At 41.4% G+C, this 24,714-nt stretch overlaps 1 protein-coding gene across 6 annotated transcripts in view; it reads right to left on the bottom strand.

The window, feature by feature from the left end:
• Window positions 1-24,215, bottom strand: part of srcin1b (SRC kinase signaling inhibitor 1b) — a 108,735-nt gene extending 84,520 nt beyond the window's left edge. For 5 of the 6 annotated variants that reach the window (XM_056365919.1, XM_056365917.1, XM_056365922.1 and 2 more), the window contains exon 1: window positions 23,808-24,215. The gene's annotated coding sequence lies outside the window, so the exon portion shown is untranslated. Of the gene's footprint in view, window positions 1-8,514; window positions 8,713-23,807 lie in introns of those variants that run through there. The other variant, XM_056365918.1, reaches the window with a different exon arrangement.
• Window positions 24,216-24,714: the final 499 nt, after the last annotated feature.

Genomic DNA, 24,714 nt, shown 5'->3' with positions numbered 1-24,714 from the left:
AAGCAGCGACAACATAAATACTTGCAGCAGCACTGATTGTACTGAGCTGCGCTGGATGTATTTGTCTGTGGACCGAGGCACGGAAAGGGTTAAATCTATCACACATACGACCGTTTTATCCGACTGTCACTCTTCTCAAATGGTGGGAATCTCGTTTTCAAAGGATACTCTTCAGTATTAATATATGCAACGCAAAACATTTGAGCTGCAACTAGGGCAGCCATGAGTCTTTGAAATCTGACGAGCATGATTCATTTATAAAATAAATAGTGGGACAGAACATCAGCATCTCTGTGTATTAATATCAATGACGGAGCCAAATTACTGCTGCAACAAAGATGAAATGAAATATAACAATTCTTTCTTTTGCGCGTTTGGGTATAGAGGGGGAAATAAAAATCCTTCAGGGTCTCTTTTCAGACACAACACGACAACTTAAAAGTCATTTTTCTGCAGGAGATTGGAGATTATAAGAATATATTCATTTAATACAGGGAGAGCACTGAGCATGCATGGGATAAGTTAAAATGACACATTTACTAATATAATTTGTTATGGAGGTATACTAATTTAAGTTCTATTATCCCCAGTCAACCTGAAAAACACTGAAGATTTTTATAGTAACTTATGTAGAATTCATCTATTCAAGAACTGTGAACTTCTGCCTGAAAATGCTTCTATTCCTGAATCAAAAGTAATTTATCTTATGAGCTTCTATCAATTAATTTTAAAGTACAGAAATCCAGTCATATTATATAAGAAGCACCAAATAGACTAAGTTGCAGTCACAATTTCAGCAAAATAGTGCAACTAACGCGGAAATGATTAGTCTCTATCAAACTACTTGAGCATTATTTTCTTTTTGATTCATTGTGATATTTGACAAGGAAGATGCATGGAATCAAAAAAGATGATATCTGCTGTAACGATTTTAATAATATTATCTGTTGAATAATGTTGTATGAGTGCAATTCTAAATATTGTCAGTTTCGTTAATGCAAACTGTAACATTACAATTGTCAACAACCATTTTTCCAATGATGAAGACGAGGTATCAACAAGACAAAACTGACGTCACTTACTAATAACTGTTACTATCTAATCATATATCATTATCATTGATAGAAGGAAATTAAAACTAGAATATAATTTCTATATTTCCGAGTACAGGAAAATATACGATGAAATTATGTCCTTTTAATGGCTGCGCTGCACATTTCTCTTTCTGTGCACCTCAACAGTGTCAGCCTGGACCTAGCTACTGTCTGCACGTCAACGCTACAATTGCAGTTCAGACAACACACCGTGACAGGAAGGAACATAATGGCAACAGCGGGATTTGGTTGGATCGACATTACGACCTACTTCAAATATAATGAGACAGAGGGAAAACGTGTATGGTGTTGGCAGGTTAGCTCAGAGATAAAATCACTGCGAAGAAAGCCACATACCTGTATTGGCCATATTAAACCAACTACCAAAAACAGTAGTGTAAAATTGTGCATAATTATCTTACAACATTACTACTTTTCTTGCAGTTGGAGGTTTAGTCTCACTGAAAAGACAGCAGCCCAGCTAGCTAAACTGGCTAACCAAATCTGTTTATGATATTATATGTTATCATTATTAGTGTTTAACATGATATCCACGCTGAAGCGCACAAAACTCAACTGCTATACACACTTGATGGTCAGGTCTTGTCAAATCTGAATGGACATCTACAGGTTATTAAATGCAGCATATTCAAATCCTTTCTGGCATGGGACTGACATAACTGAACATTATAGGTGTAGGATTTATTGCAGGACTATTGTACCAGGTTCTTTTTGATTGTGTCAGATTCTCAGGGTTTGTTACCAATCAGAAAGTTAAGATCACAGCAATTACTGACTCATATTGCAGGAACTAGATTGCATTGGCTTTGCTGATGTTGTTGCATCTTTCCAGACTTCATTGTTTATCCTCTTTCATGTCTGGATGTATTGTTTAAATTAATAACATCAAACCAGGCACTCTCTCTGCCAAGCTGCATTCTTAATCACACAGCCTGTCACTTTGTGGCTTATTTTCATTTTTATTCTCTTTTAGCCTAAAATCAGTTGGATGTGTGAAAACAGTTTTATTGAAGTTTTACTACTGGACTTGAATATTCACAACATTTTTGTCAACTTATCTTTTGATGACAAAAAAAAAAAAAAAGAAAAAAAAAAAAGACTAAAATGTTTTTTGTTTTGTTTGAGTAAGGCGAAACTCAAGTGTTCAGAGTTTTAGTCGACTAAAAATCAACTAAAGATAAAAAGAGTGAGGCTGACTAAATATGACTAGAACGAACATGGATTTTTTGTCTCGGGACTAAGACTAAATTTAAAAATAGATGACACTAATGTTAAATCAACAGAGTACCTTTTGGCTGGACCACAACAGTGGGGCTAGCACTATAAACATGAATGTCACTGACTGACTGAGTGATAAAGTGACACCATTGGTTGTTGATCTTTCAGAACAATTTGGTGCTGTTTCTATTAGGGGGGAGTTTACAAGCCATGTTGCAAAGTTTAGACCCCTGTAGAGACCCATCCAAAAAACACACCAAGCTACAAATCTAGCTTTTTTTTTCTTTTCTTTTTCTTTAGACAAACCCTAGCCACTTTCCATAGAAGAAAGTCTTCAGTATGGCCCTAGACTGTAAATTAAGATGGATGTAGTCTACGTGATGTCACCCACAGGTTTCTGAAGAGCAGTTTCGAACCAGTGTCTGACTCCGCCCCTAACTTATCCAAAACTGGTCAAAGAGGAGGTTTGTGTGCCAAGCAGGGATTTCAGTGCATGCCAGTTTGTGGCAATCATACTCTCACCCACCTGTCACTCAAAGCGACTAATTATGTATCAGTCAATCAAGTCAATTATGTATAACTTTAAGTATTAATAAAATGTAAACAGGTGAGTTATATAAACAGTTTTCAGGAAGGAGGAAATTAGCTGTACATACCAAAACTGTTTCTGTACCAGGCTGTAAACATGTTTAATTCTGCCGTAAAGTTGGACATATTAACTTGGGAGTCTATGGGGATTGACTCACTGTTGGAGCCAGACTCTAGTGGTCATTAGAGGAACTGTAGCTTTTTGTCATTTCCATGTTGGCTTCATTTTTCTGCCTCGAAGGTTGACACCCTCCTTATTGCCCTGCAAGTGTGAAGTCAAGCTTTCACTTGCATGGCAGCTGACCTGATTGAGCTTCTAACTTTCTGATCTGAGTGATCACTTGACAAGTAAACACACAGCTGAAATCATGGCACAGTTTTTGTCTTTATCTCATATGTTTTGTGAATGATGTTGCGGCTATAAAATCAAGATTTCGTCAGCAGAGGAGCAGTAACGAAATGGCTTGGAAGCTGGAACGTGTAGTCTTAGTGGGGCGCTTTTCAGTCACTATTTCTAATTTGTGCCATCTGACAACAGTTACAGAAAAACATGTAAATGAGAACAGCTTACAGAACAGCCTACAGTCTTAAAATAATGTATATGTGAGCACAGAGAGGAGGACAGACGCAAACACATAAAAGATCTGAAACTGACTGACACTAGGCAGAATGCAAATATGACATGGTCCAGCTATATACTAGGCTCCTAGTCTTGTGTAAATGGTCTTTACTGCAGGCATGGCAGAATCAGAGTCACAAAAACATACACTGACATTTATCAGAATTTGAAAAATGGAGTATCTGGTGGCTCAGTGCTTAAGATGCACAAGATACACTGCATCGTTCCCGTCAGGTTCTCTCTCTCCCTACCTTTCTCTCCATTTACTTTAAGTTTACGAGGTTTTAAAAAAAGCAATTTATAAGCAGATGGTCTTCTTAAATGCAAATAATTTAATGAAACTGATCCTTTCCCAGCGTACTGTCTAAAAATATATTTTGCCTGCATATGGTGTGCTAGCATGATTTGCACATTAGCCCCTTCCTAACTGGCAGCATGTTACATCAGTGGTCATAAGTCAACTGGTACGGGAAAAATGGAGTGGGCCAGACAATTAACAAGACTGATGTGCTGAGGAAAAGTGAAGCAGGAGGGAAATCCACTCAGCTGAGGAGGCATTTTCAAAGCAGCGTTGTGTGTCCATCTGTGTGCGTTTCTGCAGTAATGTCTGCCTCTGCCAGATTGTCTGTGTGTGTGTGTGTGTGTGTATATATGCACATTTCAAAATTTCAAAGCTTACAGTTGCCTTGCTGATAATGAAATCCCACCACCACAAGTGCCAACCGCTTACACAAATAATACACAAATCCAGAAATACCCATGAGCCCTGATATCCAAGAACTCATTCCCACACTTAGCGGGGACGTTCTTGTACGTGTCATTTCAAAAAGTCTTTCATCCGTCAACCTACACGTAGCGCGTGGGAGTCGATTTAAACCTGGACACTTTGACCCAGCACATGTGTAATGTCACCGTGCATCAAGCACAACAATTCCGACAGCAGGGAAACTAGGAGAAAACTTCTTCACCGTTTCATGTATGAATTGTAAAGTCTAAACTCCTCTTGCTTTAACATATCAACCCCACAGAATGATTCAGTTCAGTGCATTTTCAGCCCCTTCCTGCATCTCTAATAGAAGCAGACAGACTGCAGTCTACCTTCGTCTCTGCTTGTTATCCCTGATCTCCTCCGTGCTGTTCATGTCCCCCGTCTCCTCTTAGCCCTCGGCATGTGAGGCTGACAGCTAGCTGGGCTCCGAGCCAGAGCTGATACTACTGTCTGCTGTAGGTCAGCCTCCCTCTGGGGGAGGGGGGGGGAACACACAATCACAATACGGTTAACAGGAGGCCGTGCCCCGGTGGCTCGACGGGTCATGTTCTTGCAGCACTGTGGGTGTTACATGTCTCCCTCTCTCCGTCTCCCTCACATCTTCTCACCATGGTATACAGCGAATAACAACCTCAACAGATGCACTGCTGTTTACTAATTCATCTTCACTTTCGGCTGCTACTGCACAGTGTGCAGAAAGCCTGATGTGTACAGGGTGTGAGGTGATAGGCTGTAGTATCTTTTGCAGCGATTGCTGCACTGAATGCATTGGCGCCAATTTACGTGGGTGCTAGGAAGCTCAGGTAATTGAGAACACCCACGGGGAAACCATACTGTGGGGTGAGGTATTGTGGGTGAGTTTAAAGGAGCTTTATGTAATATTTGCTATTGCTACATAGCCAACATTAGCATTAGAAGCTGTTTACTTACCAGTCTAGAAGAAACGTTGCAAGTTGAGCATCAAATTACAGTACTTTACTCACCAAGAGTCTCCAGAGGTAGAAAACAACCCTCTTTTCTTCTACTGAAGTTAGCATGCTAACCAATTTTCCGATCCCTGAATAAGTAGCTGCTCAATGGATGTATTATAACCTCCTGTCCTGTAAATACAGCAAAGGCTGACGCCCTTGGCAAGACTGGTAAGTAAACAGCCATTAATGCTCACATTAGCTAAGTAGCATTAGCAAAGCTTGTAAATAGCTCATTTAACTGTGAACTAAACATCCATGACTGTATTTGAATTATTGGTTATAGTATGTTTTTCTTATTGTCAACAAATACCATGAAAAAACCAACGATGTGTTGGTCTATCTGCAGTACTTAATGACCTCCCCATCCAGTCCGTGGCTCTCTGTCCCAAGCCCATTGTTTGATATTGAATATGTAAATCTTTAACAATGTCTGAGAAGTTTCAATTAAAAGAAAAAGGCTCAGTAATGTTGAATGTGCATTTGTGGGGGCCTATTTTCATTGGCGGATTAACAGACATTTAGTGAGCTACAGAGTTATTCGAGGCGGCAGGACAGTGTGTGTGGGATTGAATCAAAATAAACAGTGTGTGTTCATGGTGATGAAGGAACATGTCGCCCAGTGCACCAGTGTGGCTCTGTGATGTGTTTATAATAATCTTTGGACAACAATAGAGCTCTATGGCTCAGAGGAATAAGATATATAGGGCTCTGGATACACAGACTTGTTAGTAAGATAAGTTAAATGTTTGATTTGGTCTTTTTATGGGTTTGTTGACAATAATAAAAATACACAATGTTGCCAGACTCCCCCACTATGCTGCAGTTTCAGTTGTTTCATATACTGATGCAAAACACAACACCTTGTGTCATGTCTAGTCTGACATAACTGGGTTTAGAAGATGCAAGTTAAAGCTGCTATTTTTAAGTTTTGCTATTGCCACAAAGCCAGTTTTAGCATTAACAGCTGTTTACTTACCGGTCTTGCCAAAAGCTTCAGCCATCGTTGAGTTTACAGGACAAGATGACATCTGAGCAGTTACAGTGACTCGGTATCTGAAAGTGACGAGACCAATCGGGCCAGGGCTAACTCGTTAGCATGCTAACTTCAGTTGAAAAAAAGAAGTGATAGAAATAGACAGAAAACAAGAGGGTTGTTTTCCACCACTGGAGATAGCTCTTGGTGAGTAAAGGAATGAACTTGTAACGTTTCTTCTAGACTGGTAAGTAAACAGCTGTTAATGCTAACGTTAGCTATGTAGCAATAGCAAATCTTACATATAGAACCTTTAAAAAAAAAAAAACACACATTTTAAAGAGCTATAGCCGTTATGTTTTTTTTTTTCTTCCTCTTTCTAACTAAGACCAGACACACACCAGCAACGCCAGTTAGTCGACACTGTGGTGAGTGAGCCCCATAACTGTGTCTGTGTAATAGTGTCTTGATCAAATTTACTTCCTGGTCGATGGCATTACTTTATATTTGTTTAAATAGCCTCTAATGTACCAATCCAGCCTCTGTGCATATGTGTGTACCGTCTGTGGTTGACGCTGATTATTTTCTCTGGTGCTGATTTTTACTTGGTTGGTGGGAGGTTTCTACAGATTCATATTTCATGCGGCCCTGAGGGAAACAATGGATTTACTGCCTGTGACTGTTTGTGAAGTCATGCTGTGTTTGTGCCTGGTTTATTATGTGTTGTGGATGTATAAGATTGTCTGCAGCAATGGTCGATTTCCATTAAAAAGTGATTATAATAAAAAATATATCAGAGGTATGCACAATACTTCAAAAGAAACAACACTCAGTGATTATTTTCATTCATATTTAAAAGCAGTGATGCTGTATGGTTTCCCAGCAACTTGAGGGGTTTACTGCAGTTTCATGGTTTGTCAACAGTGGACAGTTTCAATCTCAATATACACCTGTATCTTAATATATAGGAGAGCTAACTGGTTTAGTAAAGACAATTACACAGAGGATTTTTGGCAAAACTATGATTCTAACTAGGCTGGTGATATAATTATAATACAATGAGTTACATAATAAACACCAAATACAAAATAATAATACAGTCGTTGTAAAGGCTCCGTCAGAGCACTAGGATTGGTTTCTGATCTTAAAGCTATTTGTGAGACAGCTCCGACTCTTTGTGCTAGATCAAAGAAACGAGAAGGAAAATGTCAGCAGTGACTCAGATTAAAACTTCATTTGGAGCCGCTCTGCTTTCCTGCTCTCCGGGCCAGCACAACTTCATTCCAGCATATTCCAGAAAGAGAAAAGGCCCCTGCAGTCTCGAGATGTACAAACTGATATCAAACCAGCATCAAAGTGAATTCTGAAGCCCCAGATTCTGAGTCACTAGATGCTCCAGAAAGTAAAAAAAAAAAAAAAAAAAAAAAAGAAAAACTGAGTGGTACATCCACTTCAAAAAGCTTGAAATTGATTGCAAAGTCAGTGGCGTGGCTCTCATGAGGTTTGCTGTACAAACTTGACACACCTCAAAAAAAAAAAAGAAAAAAAAAAAACCCAGAGAGAGCTCTGAAAGCATGTTACCACCAGAGAACAGCCAGTCAGAGTACAGTCAGCTGTGGCCACACTGTTTCCTCCCCTGCACGCCTCGACTCTGTGGCAAATACAAATTAATTTCACAAGAATGAATAATCAGTTTGCACAACCATTTGCATTTCAACCAACGGCAGCTCGTCCCCTGAGCATGTTCAGAACGTATGATTATTAATACGGCCCTCGAGAGAGAGGATAGAAAGAGTTGGGGGTGGGGGTGGGCTAAATGTGCCTTTTAAGAACAGGTTTTGATAAGGAGGAGTTTTTGTGGACAGTGTCCCACACACAGATGAAAGGTGCTCCAAGTAGGAGCGTGAAGGTCAGCACAGGTTAGCTGGCCGCCTGCCGCCCGGCGAATACTTTCCTTTGCCCTACATGACAAACACTGCTCAGTTTGGCTTTTGTCCTGTCTGTCCTCTTACCCCCCCCCCATTTCCTCCCCTCTCCTCCTGGCTCCTCTCCCTCTCTTCTATCTTTTTTTTTGGTTCTCTTGGGGCTATGCAAAGAAGCCGGATAATCTTGGTGCATGCAGACTGCAAGAGTGTTCTGCAGAGAGTGAGTGAGCTGGATCACTACAGCGACACCCCCCCCCCCCCCTAAAAAAAAAAAAAACTCTGGTGCATAATGTGGCAATTTGATCAGAAATGAACGAATTAATGAATGAAGCATACCTGGCTTGTGGTCCTGTGCAGGTTGGTGTCCCCCTCTGGCCCGAGACTCTACATGGCACTGGTGTTATTTGTGTCTGCACATGTGTGTGTGTGTGCGTAAGTGTGTGTGTGCGTAAGTGTGTGTGTGTGTGAAGGAGGAAAGAGAGAGTGCTGTTGAGGAGACGGGGAGAGTGCACAGTGCAGTGTAGGAGATTGGAGGCAGGGTACTCAATGTGAGCTAAGACAGAGCCTGTGCATCTCCCTCCCTCTCTCTCGCTCTCTCTCTCTCTCTCTCTCTCTGTGTGAGTATAATCCTTTCCACAGTCTACGGGGACGAGCTGCAAATGAACCAGCTCTCTCTCTCCCTCTCTCTCTCTCCCTCCACTTCCCTCTTGTTCTGTATCTCGGCTTTGCACATGAGCCCCAAGCAGAATTACCCTCCCCATGCCTCCACCTTGCAGTAGATAAGCCAGAGAATTGCAGAGAGCAGTCTTGCCCTTAATGACTGCTACAACTCTATCACGCCTTTTCCTCCTCTGTTTTTTTCCCCCTCCGCCGAGGTCTTTACGACACCGCTGCGTCCGCGCTCGTTTGTGTCTCGGTGACTCCTCTGAGCGATTAGACCGTCACTCCAGCTGTGTGCTATTTAGACATGCGTGTTTATCGTTTACACAAGCACTTAGGACGCGATAATACCTCGGTGTCATTCCAGCGCTGACAGTATTTTGAGTCAGGCTTATTTGTGCAGCGGCTTCAGCTGCATTTGAAGTTTTGTGTACTCATTTCTGGCAACACTTTAAGATGCACTATGCAAATGTTGTCAGTGACTCAGACTATCCTTTATCCCATCTGGAAATGTCTGGCAATATATTAAAAAAACGGGCTGCACGTTTGACGAGACTGTGATTCTCAACTGCCTGCAGCTGCCCGCATTATGTAATTAACCCTTTATTTCAGACATTTAAGGTCTATACAGTATAATGGTAGCTGTCCACATGTTGTTTGATTATAAAGCAGGTCTAGGTTCTATATTAATACTGTGAAAGTATCAAAGCGTTCAATCCACAGAAAAAATTCACACAACCTGTATTCAGAAACTGAGCCTTAAAACCAGCCGCCAAGACTTTTTTTTTTGTGAAGTTTTGTGATGTCACAACAAAGCAGTCACCACTCCCAAGCCCCACCCATCTGGACCCACCATCCAATCATTGCAGGATTTGGCTTCTCTGAGTGTTTACTTGAAATCTGCTAAATTTTTATTGATCACTCCGAAAACAGTCAGCTGCTACTCACCGACTTGTTGTTACTATAGTTCCAGAGAGAAGCCTGAGAGAGATGTGGAACTACACTGAGATGGTTTTTGGTTCTTAAAGCCACAAAAATATCTTCTTATAGATCAACACTTCAAATAAAACACAAGAAAAGTGTAAAATACGAGACCTTTAAATCTCAGAGAATGTACTTGTTCCCTTAATAATGTATCAAAACTCCTGTATTTCCAGTTTCCATATGTTAAAGGGTCAACTCACCCAAATTACAAAAAGACACTCTTCTATTCCCAAGTTATTGGGGCTGCTTTTCATGTCAAATCCAGAGAAGTCGTAAAGCTCCTGGAAGTGCAACAGTTACTTGAATAATCAATCAGTGGATCTACAGTGAAAATTTGATGACTGATTAATGATCTGTAATTTTTCAGTGGGTCCCAGGTTCTAAATACTTACTGGTTTTAATAATTGTGGTAATAAACTGATACTAAACTGAATATATTTGGGTTTTACTACATGATGGGACCATTTTCTGATCAAATATAAAGTATTCATAGAATATAACTAAACTATTTTGCCTTTTTTTTAGCTACAATATATGGACAAAAGTATTAGGAAACCTCACATACTTTATCTGTTAAATTTGATGCTATTTAATACCGATACTGGAAAACAAACCTTTTAATGTCCTCAGGTATTCTTACAAAACACACCAGGATTTTATTTGTTATTATTGCCAAAATAAGACATCAGCCCTATATACAGTACGCCACCTAATCAAGTCATTCACTTTAACTGTGATTCAATGCTGCAAGAGCAATCAGCAGCACACAGAACAAATTGGTTGTGATGTTAAGATGTCTTTCTTTCCTCCAGCTGGGCTTACACATCCAGATTGTGTCAGCTATATCCATCTGTACACATACGTCTGCTTCTATAGCGTGTCTGTGCACGATTAGACCAATTTCCTCTTCCTCCATGCCCACTCAAACGCTCCCGATTCCTAATTTAGACCGAGTGTTTCTCCCCACCCACACGCTCGGCCTACTGTCTGTATCCATGATGCTACAGTGCTCCGGCACATCAAACCTCTCGCCTCCCCGTGATGACTGCGGGGTGGAAACGTGAGGCCGGCGGATTATGAGCGTGTCAAATTGGCAGAATGTATTAGCGTCACACCGATCACCGTCACATTTACCCCCACTAGTCAATTATCAAGATAGATAGCTCAAACAGATAATAGCCCACAATGGCGCCTGGACCCATTTTCTGCTTAGTGGACAGAGAGGAATGAAGAGGGATGGAGAGGGAAGAGGAGGGAAGGAAAGTAAGCATTAGCGATGTTGTGATAGGAAGAAAATGCTACTTTCAGCACAGCTAAAATCAGATTGGCTTGACCGAGATAGAGGGAGGAGGGAAAAAAAAAAGGGCCCTATATTATTGCAGGCTGCCTCTGGATCCAGGCTAGGGGCCCGGGTGGCAGAAATATGGAGGGTGAGGCACACTTGTCATCCCAATGAAATCATTCTCCAAGGCTGCTGAGGAAAGTGAGAGCAGCACAGAGATGAGATCCTACAGTCTGCGAGTGTGTGTGTGTGTGTGTGTGTAAGACATGAAGACAGATGAGCAAGAAAGAGACAGAAAAGTACGACCAAAGAAAAGGGTTTGCTGATTATATCGTGCTTGCTTACAGGCATCTTTTCTGTCACGCACGCAGAGTTTGCAGATTCCTCTTCCTCTTAAATCAGCTTCCTCTTCCCTCGAGACGACTGATCAACCGATTAATCGCTCCTCCCTTACAGGAAGTCTTTCATTTCCTAATTTTTATTCGACTGAATGGTTCAAATAATACAAATAGTCGGAGCGTTTGTGACCATCAGATAAATATATTCATCATATCACAGCTGTTTGAACAAGTGGGCGTCATGTGACGTGACTGCAGCTAAAACGCCAACATCACTTCACAGCCCAGTGCTGCCCCTGGGGTCTTGGTCCATGATAGGAAAGTGGGTAACACCAAGTCTGCCTGTAGCATTCATCAGCAGAATATAAATATTTGATAAATAAGGCATTATGACGTAGTTATAAATAGATGACATTTTTAGTTTTTATTAATGTATGTATATGATTTGTTTATACAGCAGCCTTCACTTATGGGTGTCCACAGGAGGAGTTACTACGTTATAATGTGTTATAAACCTTCTTTAATTGATCATATACTTCCTGTAGAAGCTGAATATGGAGAATTTAAGTGTTGCCAGGAAAGGGAGAAACTTCAAGATACTTTCAATAAGTTGCACAGCTCGACAATACACAAAACTCATCATCACTTCACATAAAATATTCCTAAACCGGAACCGGAAAGTACAGCAAACTTCCCGAAAATGGTTTCAGAAGTCAGACCGAAAAATGGAGATGAGCACTCTGCCAGAGGAAACTTCAGCAAAGAAGCAACAACAACAACAACCTTGAAAAACAACTTAAACATCTAATAAAGCCTGGAGAGTGTACTGCAAGTGCCTACAGTCTCACTCTAGCAACGAAACCCTCACTGCTCAAACTGTAGCATTACTATCTGCTGTTCAAGCCTCAGACACTCACATATGCTGTTTTTTTAAATGTAATAAACATGCTGCTGACACACACTGAGGGGTGCAGGTGGATGGACATGACTGATGTTAGCTCCCTGACTCCTTCTACAGATTTCTGTTTTTTGTGTCGTGTATTTATTCAAACACATCTGAATCTACTTGTGCTGCAGCTAAGAATTATTTACATTATCAATTAATCTGTTATATGTTTTCCCCATCAATTGTTTGGTCTATAAAATGTCAGAAAATCCTGAATCTCTCAGACCCTCTGCTGTGGCTCTAAACTGTGCTCAGCTGCTTCCTCTTTGCTTTAATCATCCTTGACATGTGTCTAGACGTTGACTCAAGTCCACCTGTTGCAAACTGAATCGATTGGACATAGTTTAGACAGGCACACGCCTGTGTATATAAAAAGGTCCCACAATTCACACTGCAGGTCGGGACAAAAACCAAACCATGACGTCCAAGGACGTTTCTGCAGACCTCTGTGATAAAAGTGTGCTGAGGAACAGATCAGAGCGAGGGTATGAAATCATTTCTAAAGCTGTGAGTGTTCCCAGGAGCGCAGTGACCTCAATAATTGTGAAATGAAAGAAGTTTAGAGCCAGCAGGACTCTTGAAGAGTTGGTCGTCCAGCAAAACTGAGTAACCAAGGAGAGCTTTGGTCAGGGAGGTGACCAAGAACCCAAGGGTCACTGTAACAGAGCTTCAGAAGTCTCCAAAGAGCGATTAAAGGACTCTGAGACCATGAGGAAAGAGAGTCTCTGGTCTGATGGGACAAATATTGAACCCTAAGATCATAAGTCACTTCAGGACAGGTCTGACTGCCCTCGAGAGGCCCAGCCAAAGTCCAGATTTAAGACCGTAGAAGATCTGTGGAAAGACCTTAAGATGCCAGTTCAGATGCTTCCAACCCAGTCTGATGGAGCCTTGAGAGGATCTGCCCAAATCCAGATATCCAAAGCTTGTAGAGACTCAAAGAAGACTGGGAGCTGCGATTCCCGCCGAAGGGGCATCTGCAAAGTCCTGAATTAAAAGGCTGAATACTACATTTCAGTTTTTGATTTTAAACATGTTTCCACTTTTGTAATTACGGGATATTGAAGTCTAGACTGATGGAAAAAATGGCAATTTCATCCATTTAAAATGTGCAAACAGTGAAGGCGTGTGAATACTTCCTGAAGCTGCTGTATCTCCATCAACTTTTATGAAATTATTGAGATAAAACTTTTCTTCTATATCAAGCAACCCTTTTACAATAATGAAATAATTTCCTCCTCATCTTTCTCCCCATGCCTCCATCTCTCTCTCAGCCTCCTCTCTCCTCATTTCAGAGACCCCATTATTCCAGTGAACAGAGGCTTTTCATTTGAGTGTCTGATCGGGGTTTCACAAGGACCACTCTGTATAATCAGCAAATGAGGAGCTTGTTAAATGTTGCTCGCTGCAATTTACTCATCAACGCAGTCGAGCGGCGTTTGTTATGTTTGCTTTCAGAGGACACGTGTCAAAGCTGTCATGCCGGCTTAAGAGATAACAAAGAGCAGGGGGAGATCAGAGCTGTCACATAGCACATGTAGAAAACACAGAGCTCACACACACTCGACATATAAACACACGTGATGTGTGCCAGCAGATGCCTGCTTGTATGCACAGATTCTAAAGCTCTCAGAAGGTGGAGAAGGTCTATTTTTTATATATATATATATATATACACACACACACAGCCATACTGCATACATACACACACTCAATGTAATAAACAACCACATTACAGATTCTCTCAGGTCTCTTATTCCAGGTGAAAGTTTCAAGTCTCTGGTCTTATGTGTACAAAGTCTGGCAGGTGTCAGGAGTAGAAACAACTGTGCAAACAATTTGTGCTCTTGAATTATTGTCAAGTTTCTGTAATAGCTGGAACTAAGGTGACAGGTTGTTGTTGCTTCTCTGGCCACTTACGGAGGAGCGCACAGAGTGTAAGCTAGCAGCTGCGTTTTTGTACCACAGCTACCGCAAACATTTAATTCATTCCTTTATATTTAAATCCTCTAAGGGTTTATTCGTACGTTTTCTCCTCGCCGAGCATGGTTTCATGCCAGGGGCAGGTGGCGGTGATTGTTGCTTGACAAGAGCTCCATCATTTCTTTATAATACAAGAGGTTATAATAGACACAACATGTAAACCAAATTTCCTGGCAATCCATCTTATAGTTGGCAAGATTCATCACCAACAGCCACAAATGTCAACCTGCTCGTCTCACTACAGAAAAGTCAGGAGTTCACCAAAGTCGGCAGGCTTCATCTTCTGGGGGCCGAGAATGTCTCAACAAAATTTAATGGCAGTCCATCAAAGTCTGGATCAAAGTGGTGGACCAGATAACAGACACTGCCGCCCCTTTGATGCTCCAAACTTGGCAAAAAAAAAAAGCAACTTAGCAGCAGCTGAAAACCTCATCCTTTTCCTGACCTTCAGTGGGTAACACCTCACCTTGCTGCAGTGATGCAGAAGTGTACTCCGGGGTGAGGTCGGTGCACCGTGACGTCACTGCTGGGTGTGGTAATGAAGCATACCAGAGGAGGTGAAACAGATACTTCACAGCCTGGTGTTAAGTTAAGTTAAGGTTGTGTTCTGATCCGTCTGCACACGTTCATTCATTCAGCTCCAGGGGTATTTGATAAAATCTTATTGGTCCTGGATCACAAACCTAAACTCACTTTCATGTCAAGTAAATCTGGAGTCCCAATTCATGCCATGTACCTCTGTGGTTTAAGCAAATAAGACTTAATATCCCAAGTGTGAGCGGTTCTGGCTTTGCATCCAGCATCATAGTAAACAGGTAATAAGTGAAACAGTGCATACTCTCACAGTCTCCTCATCGTGTGCCCGTAGCACGATCTGATAAATCTGCAGACATGATGAATCTTGTACGACCATGACAATTTAAACAAAGACATAAACTCCTTTCCTCATCCCACAGCCTCACTCATCTGTCACAGACACACTCTTTCTACCTGTGACAGTGTGTGTGTGTGTGTGTGTGTGTGTGTGTGTGTGTGTGTGTGTGCACCGATTCCTCTCTGTGCCCTGATGTGTGACAGTAATGCTATCTGATAGGCTGTTCTCTATCAGAGATGTCACTGAAATAGCAATCCCTTATCAAGGACAAAATGTTACAGCTGTTCGGAAAAAAAATAAAAATCTGGAGATGAAAATCTGCGATTCAGTCTTTCAGGGAAACTTGTCAAATGAGACTCTTAATGTATTTTCCACTGCACTAAAAATCCCAGAATATGTGATGGCAGCAGGAAGACCTTGAAGTAACCTCCTCACACACACACACACACACACACATGCTCGAGCAGAGAACACATTGCAAAATCCACATCCCCATGACGATTCTAAATGCCTTTCCAATGGCATCTTAAAAGCTACAACAAAGGCCATTTGAGGCAAAAACAATCAGCCCATGCTTTTATGTAGCACAACAAAAAAAACTAATCCAGAGACTTTTCCGACAAACCAGTTAAAGGGAAACTGATGGGAAGACGCAGGGTGCAGTGCAAAGCAAGAGCATCTGTGCGTTTTAATGCTGCTCGCCGATCGACCCGCTGCTGAGGGAGAAGAGACAACGTGAACGCTGCCGTCGAGCTTCAACAAAACACACACACACACACATACAAAACACAACTGGGAAACACGCAGCAGCTTCAAAGGAATCTTTCAAGTAGCAGCGAATTCTTGCAGACGTTTCATCAAAAGAAACAACAATTTTGGCAAATTCTCTGATCGATGTGGACAAGAGAAACTTTTTATGAGCTTTAGAAGAAAAAAACTGAAAAGTTCCACTGAGCTAATGTGCACAATACCAAGCAGAATGGAGCCATTATTAATCGTATTAGCTACACCTGTGTTCACTGTAATGAAAGCAGCAGGAACGTGACCAGGCGTCATTCATATTCCATGTGAGCTTGTGTCTCTGGTGTCGTCATTTTTGGCGATTGAGCGCCTGAAAGTGTTGAAGCCCAGGCAACTTCATGCTAATGAGCTACGATGTGGTTCGGCAGCAACTAATCAGAATGTAGAAGTGTTTCCCTCTAGAAAACACAACTGTGTAAACTTTTGTTCCCATCAAACATTTGTTACCAAGGACAATGGAGGAGAAACTGATTATTGCGGTGGCAGGTTTCCCCATCATTTAAGGCGGGTTCCTGCTCGTTTACAGGGGCTTAAATTAAAAATAAAAAAACGATGCATGGACGAAGGCGTGTGACATTATAGGTTGTTCCAGGTGAGTTGGTGAAGTGTAACACATTTAGTGACAACAGGAGGGAATTACATGCAAACTAGCACCATAGCATGCAAAAGGGCGTTGCTTGACAACTTGAAGCGAATCGGTCGGTAATGCTAACATCACTAATTTAAAATATTCGTGTGGTAAACTTATACCCTACTCGTGGTCTGGTTGACTCTACGTCTAACTTGTCTATTTCATCTACGTCAGAGCGCTCACAAACTCTATCATAACTCTGGCTGCCCTTGTCAGAGCAGCCAGCAGGTCATAATCTCTGCTGTGGGAAAGGTCTGTTGTACAAATGTAGCATGTCCCTGGTGGGATATTAAAAATGCATTTCACCAATTTTACATGTCAAAGTCAATTTACTAGTCATAGTGAGTCCTGCACAGCCTGTGAGAACAGCTGTATAATGTCTTCTGTAGCTCAGGAGGAGCTTTGTAAAGAGAAAGTAAAAAGTGACGTCACCATGCATCGGTAGTAAGCAGTGGCAGACCCTCCCGGCCGGTTTGACGGACATTTCTGCCCCATGTATTTGAAACGCAAGAACATCTAGAAGACATGAAGCTTGGAGCTGAATCATAGACAGTGTAGGATTGGATCCAGTGTTTTTAAGCTTGAACAATATTATGTTAGGATTTAATCATTTGCGTTTAGTTTGTTAATCAGACAAAAAAAAGTAATATGAACACATAAACTTAGAATTTAAAACCAGTATTTTTCCTACAGGAATATTTTAAACATCAAGATTAACTGATGCTTAAGGTGCACACTGTGTACTTATGATGTCACCTTTGTCATTTGTCACCACTCTAACACTTTCTTATCAATCCTTTCTGCCACATAAAGCAGAAACATCTTGAGAAGAATAAACACATTTAAAAACACGTTGATTCATCAGGCTCTGCCCTGCTTCATGTGTCGACGCCTGTCTGTCGGTGTGTGCGCTGTGGCCATAAAATAATGTATAATTGGTGTGAAAATGGTGAATGGTACGTTGTCTGGTTTGCAGCCGTTCACCGGTGCAGAGGAGTTTAAATGAGAACACATCACTGCCAGAGCGCCCACATTAGCAGACCTGAGGTCATTATCAGCACTTTACGTCCACAAACTGTCAATCGGAGAAGAAATCGGGATCGGCGGTGGGCGAGAAAAATGTGACGCAGTAGTTTGCAATTAAGTTGATTTATTACAGAAAAGCAGCCACTGTCTTCTTCCATTTCTCTCCTGTTAGTGTACAGCTTCCACTGAACACTAAAACACTGATGACAGAGGCAGACAAAAACATAAAAGGCTGCTTCACATTTTTATCTGCCTTTCCTGCTTTTCAATGTCAGATTTGTTTCAATCCCACATCATTTGTCTTCATACAGGGGGGATTTGCTTTTAAAAAGACACCTCTTTTTTTTAAGACAGAGCTTAAGAAATGCTACGTGACAGTCACCAGCATCTGTTTTCCAACAAGAATAGACATATTCTCCGATGAAAAGTGTCCACCTCTGCTCTTTCCAAAGTCCTCACACGTCTCTCTGTGTTTGTGTAATGTCTGAATCTGCCAGACGAAAGGCAAAAAGGTGGTGGCTGGTTGAAGGAAAAAAAACGAACAGAAGAGAAACTGCAGCAACATGGATTGGGAGACATTTAAAGCCACATATGTCCTCCGACATGTTAGCGGAGGACGGCTCGAGAGAGATAAAAGTCAGATGCACCCTGAGGCCGAGCTAGGTCGAGTCAGGAAGATTTTAAAGTGGATGGAAAGATGTTCTGAGCGCGTCCTAGAAACAACAAAGTGGGGAGATGCTACATGTTTTTAACTACACACTATTATGAATGAAATCTAGTGGCGGTGTGAGCGACTCCTCATCGTCACATATTTTTGATGCACATGCTTCATTGAATACATCAGGTGACATGTGCAGACATGCTGCAGAAGATGATCCGGGGTCAGCTCCGCAGAGCTGTGGAGCCACATTAACTGAGATTTATCATTAATAACTCTCAGCTGTGTCAATGTTTTAGTGCTTCATTTGAAGGGGAAGGTCAAGGTTGTTTAATTGACACACTTTAGTGTCATTTTATATCAATGAAACAAGATTCCACATTTTTGTCCAAACAGGCTGCAGGGCTGAGCAGAGAGCAGAGTCACTGCTGCTCCACTCAGAGAAGTGTCCTTGAACAGACACTGACTCTCTGCCAGCTCCACAGGTGCCGCTCTCAGCCTGCAGTCCACTCCAAAGGCAATCGTCTCAGGAGCTTGAGTCTTGCCGAAACGTGACACAGTTGATTTTGAAAAGTCAGTTCACGTACTGAAAACGCTTTTTGATTCTCAAGCATGGGCTTGATGGATGCTACTTACCCACAATGCATTGCACAAAGGCAATGGAGACACCGCTCACAGCTGGAACAAATTCAAATAAACTACAGATGAAGGTAAAACAGTTACTGACGGATTACGGAAAACAAAGGGGTTAAATGTTTAACTGACGTCCAACAGCACACAAATCATATAATGTCATAAAGTGTGTTCAAATTCTTGTCTGCAAAATTAGCATACAGTAAAGATTATAATACAAACACTATGTCTGTTCTATGGACCGAGACTTTCGCTTATAAAAATCACATTCTCTATCATTTGCTATTATGTATATTGTGTAGATGTCCATACGTCAGTTTAGAGCTGCAACAATTATACAGTTAAATTAGTAATAATTTTAATTAACTAATTAAATATCATTTAATTTTTCAAGCAAAAATTCCAGAATTTTCAAATATATATATATATATATATATATATATATATATATATATATATTTTTTTTTTTTTTTTTTTTAGCATTATGTAAAATATTGCATATAACAGGAAATATTGTGATATTTGATATTATCGAATATTGGCCCAAACCTACCACAAATTAATAATGAAAAGAAAATTAATAATGAAAATAATCTATAGCTGCAGTGTGAGGAGGACTGAATTAAGGGTGCAATAATTATTTACATTATTGAGTAATCTAATCTTTATTTTACTGGTCAGTTGAATCATTTTGTCTATATAGTGCCAGAAAAAAAGTTTAAAATACCTGTTTAGTTCCTGTTGAATGGTTCAAATCTCAAATATGTTAAGGTTTCTGTCGTGTCTGACAAAGAAAAGCATCAAATCCTGATTTTTAAGAAGCTGGAAACAACAAATGTTTGGATGTTGTGTTTAAAAAAAAATTACAAAAACAACTACAGACCATCTTGCAATCGTGATTGTAACTTGCAGGTTGCGACGCCACCACAGTGACAAAACTCTGTCCACAGACATATAAACCACAACTGCAGGTGTGTCCAGGACCACGCTGAACAAAACAAGGCTGGCCCCAGTGTCACAGCTGGTAATTATGTGATGATCAAAACAATTGCTGATCAACTTTCTGTCGACTGTCTAATCAATTAATCGATAAAATGTTGCAGCTCTGTCAGCAGGTGAAGTACAGTCATGTGTCAGAGACGTTTCTAGCCGAGTGGAAGAGATTTAACATTTTAATAAAGTCAAGTCATTTGTCACCTGAAGCTTCGCCACTTTCCTCGACATTCCGCCAAATTCACGAAGCCTCTGGCGTCAAAAGCTGCAGCTGGGTTTCTGCAGCGTCGCTTGAAACCAAATTTCTCCAAAATGTTTGTTTTGACTCATAAAAGGAGTCAAAGGTAGCAGCATCAAGGACGACAACACAATACAGCCTCTAAATGTCAGAGTGCAAAGCAGCTCTGAGGGGAAAAGACATCCCTGGATCAATATTTTAGTCGGCTCACCCTCACCTGGAGGCTCCGTGGCAACCGCATCAATCAGCCCTCTGATGTTGGCACCCTCTGCTCTGCAGCTTCCTGTCTCTGTCCTTCATCTCTTTCACTTTTTCCTCTGTTTCCCTTCCATCTCCTTCCAGATGTCAACAAGTTTGATCAGGCTGACGTGGGAAAACTGCTGTTTGGCTGTCGCTGCTCGGCTCCCTGACAGATCCTCCACCCCGTCTCTTCTCCTTCCCTTTCGCTCCCCAGTCGCTTGTGATTCCAACAAGCTTGATCTGCTACCCACCACAACCTCCACCCGCCCACCCCGCCCCTCTCAAACCTTCCTGAGGAGCTGAGGGGAGGTGGGGGGGGCGCCTCTGACATGTCATTGAGGTGACATGACTCACACAGTCATGCAGCACAAAGAGATAAGTTTGAGATGTTCATGGGCGACTCTATCGTCTGTGTTTCTGTTCAGATTTAATCTTCCCGGCGAGTGAGACAGCACGCAGGATGTGACAGGCCTCACATCCAACTACAGTGAGTTTTAAGACAGGACAGGATTGGAAAAACACCAGCTATCTCCCACCATGTTCACGGCACTCGAGTCTTTTCTTGTTCAGACACAGATTTGTGCGGTGTGAGTGTATTGGAGGGTGAGGAGGGGAGGGCATCGTGTAAATCAATACTGATTAAAGATAGTGAAGAACTCCATTTTGCACTCTGCCAGCCTACAGTCGGCTCCGCCTGCAGCAGCGGCCGACCTGCCTCTCGTGTGTTATCACTGCATTTGACTCACAGAGGTACGTAGCTGTTATTTGGAAAGATAAACATCTGGTGATCCTCGAAAAACCTAGAAGATCGTTTAACAACTTGACACTCATGCGTTCCCAGAATCCTCAGAGACTCTGTATCCTCATCCAAACAAAGATGGTAACTGGTAAATCCATTTGATCATTCTGTGTGTTTAAGCATTTTACCTAATCAATAATCAGACACATTAACAATCAATCATTGGTTATTCGTTAACAATTTATGAAACAAAATTGTCTTTTTCCATAATAAAAATAAAGCCAGTTTTTTAACCACAAAACAGCCGATTAAGTCACTAATTAAACACAAACTAATGGAGAACGTACATTAGTTCAGACGCGCTGGACATTTCCAACAATCTAAAAAAAAACATTTTTCCTCTATCAGCAGGCAACAGCCCCTTGAACAGAAAATAACCTGCAACCTTATTGAAAAAAACATGAGACAGGTTTTATGTATGAGACAATACATAAACCTGATAAACCTTCACTGTAGCTAACATTAGCACAGCTGCTGCAAACACCTGCTCAGCTGACAGATGTCCTGAGGACACACACATACTTTATGACCGTGAACCTCAGATGGCGAGCTGAACCGGTCAGCTGCCACACAACAACAGCTCCGTCGAAAAATACCTTTACGACTGAAATGCAAACACTTGTGTAACTCCATCTTGTTAAACTGTAAGAGGCCCCGCCTAGTGGCAGAGCCAGGTACTACAGAAAACTACACTACATTCTCTGACAGTTACACAGCAAGTCCTGCATTGTCAGTTAATATATTTCTCAGTAGATTAGATTATTAACGCTAATTGATCGATAATCTGTCACTGATATCCGTAAAGACGAGCAAACAAACATATACATGTAAAGTAATGGACAGTGACTACAGACAAATGCATAAAACTTTTGAGTTGTAGAAGTCGAGCAACTTGAAGAACTGGTTAAAAAATTTTTGTTGCTTTTTAGGATGTGGTGGATGAAATTTTCTGATGCAAAATGTTTACAAAAGTTTTTTTTCTGGGTTTTTCACAGGTCAATTCATTACACTTTTAGGGTTTCAGTTAATGGAGAGATTTTTTTTATTTAATTTTTGCCTTTATTTTTACAGCTGCAATGACAAAGTAATTAGTCAGTGAACATAAAATTTATCCATCAATATTTTGATTAATTTTTTAAGTGTACTTTTTGCAAAATACGTTATTACAATGTGAACAAAAAAGCTAATTTCCGCTCACAAATGAAAACTGGCTACAGTCCCATGAACTGTGATGTCAGTACTCAGAGTCACACTACACAATGTTTCCCCAGTAAGAATATTCAACATCCTGATCTCTCATTCATGATCAATTAAGTTACTTGCTGACCTAAACAAAAGCCACTCATTAAATATTTGACATTTGCTGTGTGAGTTTGTGCCTGTGCTCCATTTTTCTCCTTCAAGTTAGTGAACACACACATTTTTTATTTCCTCTTGTTCTACATCCACTATAAAACACAGCGAGACACCCTGCTGTAGATGCTGCATTACACTCATACAAAACGAGGTCACATGTAATGTGACTTAAGAATACTGAAGCCACTTGGGATAAATGACTCTTAAATACATTTTTAGTCGTCAGATCAGCCCGATAGCACCTCCTCCTGTAAAGATTTGAATCGGGGGCTTTTATATTCATGCAGTTTACAGGACGTTTACAATCACATATACGGGAGGAAAATATTTGATTTTCTAGTCTCATCAGATTCCTAGTAAGGATATCACCTTTCATTCAGAAATACAGATGTTTACTTCTGTGTCTTGAACATACATAAACATGACAGAGATGTAGATGTAAAAAGGACCCAACTAAATGGTTCACCCACATAAGATAAAATTGATGCCCATTTTCAGGTAACCGTGTTTACTATGAAATGGGTTTGTGTCGTTACAGCCGTCTGTGTGTCCTCTCTGCTTCTGTATTTTTATGTACATCCAGCAAAAACCAGCAGCATTGTCTCCACCACTGTTTCCATCCCTCCCTCCCTGACCGACTGCAATCTCTGTAAGTCCATCAATAGCCCTCTTTCAGGCTGCCCCAGATGCCAACAACAGAGAGCCAGATCATCCAACAGTCCCCCATCCACACAGGCAGCAAACAAGCACTGCTGCTGCCAGACGCAACCGACACCACCACACGATCACACCCCCTCCGAACCCTCTCAGACACTCAGTGCTGTCAATATCTGCACTAAAATGCAATTCAAGAGACTTCTAATGCACTTCAAATGGACTGCAGTCCTCAAAACTGATTATTCGAACAGGAAGCAGCAGCTCAAACTGCCTCAACTCAGTGCCCCAGATTTTACAGTATATTCACAACCTGCAGAACCGCTATAGATTTTTAGAAAAAAGTATTGAGAAGCAAAGACGTACTTTAACGCTGTCGAGAGATATCAATTTCATCTTCCTACAACATGCAGGCAAAGACAGAATGTCAAAGACAGCATCACACTGAGGAAGAGAGGGAGAGTAGGAGGTAAACAGCGGTAGTTTCCCATCACCCCCAGCGCGTCAGAGAAAGGCACTCAAGTTAGAAATACCTGCAACTACAGAATGGACGGAGAGAGAGGGGACATGCCTGGGAAGGAGGAATTGCCCATTCTCCGCCTGGATGCACCTGTTTACTTCCCTCTACCGCGCCGTCACTTTCTCTCTGATCTTCTTCTTCTTTATCCTTTTAACCTCTTCTCTCTTCTTCCCCATTCACTCCTCTTCTTCTTCTGCTGCAGTTTGTTCTTGTTTTTCCAGTGTTATCCCTTCCTCCTCTGTGGGTCCATGTCTCGGCTTGTGGCAGAGCTGTGTCAGCATGTGTGTGTGTTTGTGTGTGTGTGTGTGTGTGTGTGTGTGTGTTTGTGTGTGTGTGTGTGTGTGTGTGTGTGTGTCGGTCGGTCGGTCGGACGGAGATGCTCTCAGTCTGTGGTGGGTGTGAGAGCATGCCGGAGTGCAGAGGCGCTCCTAACCATGTCTTAGCATGGCCACTGAATAAACTCATGTTTTATGGATGCAGAGCCCTCCCCGTCCTGGCGCTCTTAAAGGGCCGGCACCCCCACTCGCACTGCCTTTGATCTTAGTGCCATCGTTATACGCATTGGGTTTGAATCATGTGCTCAAAGTGTCTGTGGGAATATAGTTCAGTGTTTATCAGTAATTCAATATCACAGCATGGGGCTTGATACTTCTCCCTGTGCAGCTGAGGAGAGGAAGCAATTGATGGAGGGATGAGAAGGGGGAAAAAAAGTGACTGCAGATGTTTCTCTGACACTTTCCCCCAACAAACTGATGGTGGTGATGAATTATGAATACAAGCAAGCAAAGTGTGGCATAGCAAACACTGATACGATATCATGAACAGTGCTGTGTATGCATGTGTGATGAAACACTGCAGATGCAGCTCATCAAGTGTGTGTGTGTGTGTGTTTGTCTGTGTAACAAAGGATACTGTCAAAG

The sequence above is a fragment of the Seriola aureovittata genome, chromosome 21 (genome assembly GCF_021018895.1).
Source record: "Seriola aureovittata isolate HTS-2021-v1 ecotype China chromosome 21, ASM2101889v1, whole genome shotgun sequence".
Taxonomy (NCBI): domain Eukaryota; kingdom Metazoa; phylum Chordata; class Actinopteri; order Carangiformes; family Carangidae; genus Seriola; species Seriola aureovittata.
This window is presented reverse-complemented; position numbering and strand designations above follow the sequence as displayed.